At 39.8% G+C, this 1,849-nt stretch overlaps 1 protein-coding gene across 1 annotated transcript in view; it reads right to left on the reverse strand.

Moving 5' to 3' along the window:
- The window catches only part of gspt1 (G1 to S phase transition 1), a gene marked incomplete in the record, with an annotated part of 19,978 nt that overhangs the window by 8,359 nt on the left and 9,770 nt on the right, over positions 1 to 1,849 (reverse strand).

Below are 1,849 nucleotides of genomic sequence, written 5' to 3' on the forward strand. Positions count from 1 at the left end.
CCAGAAGGAAGTATGACAAAATGAAAAAGGGACAAAAAGCTGAAGGCAACTGAGCAAAATCAAAAACAGCAATTATTTTTCTTCCCACTCCAGGGTTTCCCCTACATGTAATTGATCGTGGCACACCGCCACGGCAAAAGTCATAGCCGCCATACTTTCAGAATACATTTTTTTCTTTTTTTTTTTTTATAATAGGCCTATATTAGGTTAAAACAATGTAAAGCATTTCATATATATTTATGTCCTATATTTGCGCTCTTATACTAACCATAATCAGACTTTGAAACCCTATTTAAACAATTAAAAATACTTTATTTTGAAAAACCAACACTGCAGGTTCTTGTGCGCAGCGAGGTGCTGTGTGTCTGTAGTCCTCACAAAGATAGCAAGGCGTGTATGTGATGTGACACTCAATGAAAACTGTCTGATGKGACAGATTTGCAAGCAACTTTTTTTTTCTTTCAAGGAAGACACGACAGGTGAAGCTGTTTACCTTTAATTACTCTGATACAGCAAGAATCAACAACACAAACCCCATGTGTGACCGGGAGTCAGCAGCTCCGTGCCTGTTCTAAAAATAGCGCTGATCAGCAGCGCAGCTACAAGCTAATGTAATGTAACTTGTAAAAAAGTAACCAGAGGTTTTTTGTGAACTCAAGACACCATAAATCCAGCTGCTGTTAACCTACAAGTTGTGCACGCTCCCCTGTGTGTGTGTGTGTGTGTGTGTGTGTGTGTGTGTGTGTGTGTGTGTGTGTGTGTGTGTGTGTGTGTGTGTCAGTCACCATCCAGCTGCAGCACAGACGGTCTAGGGACCAGATTTTAAATGTGGTAAATAAATTATTTTCACTGATTGAAAGGAAGTTTTTTTTGGATAGTTGCATTTTTTTAACTGTTGTCTTTTATATTTACAAGAGTTAAGAGTTCTTCTGAAGTGTTACAAAGACAATTTGTAGAAACAGGACTTAATTTGAGGCCTTTTACTGATGACATTTTCTTTTAAACATGTTACAGAAGTAATAAGAAGCAGGTTTATTTTTCTTTTCTTTTTTTCGTCACTTCGGCGATGCAGTTAAGACATTTAAAAGCAGCAGAAAATTTCAAGGCTGCTTTGTTCCAAAACAAATTAAATTATCTATTGGCTCCGAGCGAAACGGCCTTGATGGGCACGTTATCTGAAACTCCCCGGGATGGAATATCAACAAAGGTTTGATCCCCTCCCACCCCCATCACCTGTGCTGGTCCGGGCTCCAGAACCCAAGGCCGAGGCAGAGAAACCCTGAACTCTGGCTAAACGAGCAGCAGACGATAACATCATGTGACTCTGGAGGTGGCCAGGGTTGGGTCCTAGCATGGACCCCCACCTCCCTTAACGTCACCTACTCCTCTGATCCCGCCCCATCTTACCTCCCCGCTGTGTTATCTGACCTAAGACCCCCCTCGCTCATGCAATCTGCTCTCTCGCGAGTCATTTTTTTGTGCACATGACCCTGAGTTTCTGAGGTACACATAGGATCAGAGCAATTTTTTTAACTCAACTTTCCTCTTGTGTATTTCTAGCAAGATGTTAAAGTATCCATCTGTCTCTGTTGCTGCATGACCTGTTCACCTGTTCCATGTTTGTCATGTGTGTCTCCTTGAATGGGTGTTCTTAACTGTTTGTACAGCACCTTGTGAATTTATTTCTGTGAAAGGCACTACAGTGTACTGTATAAATAAAAATTTACTTACTTTTTACTTATTTTGAAAAACATAATGTGTTCATTCCTACAAAACTGTTAAAATATTTACAAAATACACTAAACTGATTCAGATTAGCACAAAATAAATCATGTTTTATAATTAAATG

Source organism: Austrofundulus limnaeus, unplaced genomic scaffold (genome assembly GCF_001266775.1).
Source record: "Austrofundulus limnaeus strain Quisiro unplaced genomic scaffold, Austrofundulus_limnaeus-1.0 Scaffold5, whole genome shotgun sequence".
Lineage (NCBI taxonomy): Eukaryota > Metazoa > Chordata > Actinopteri > Cyprinodontiformes > Rivulidae > Austrofundulus > Austrofundulus limnaeus.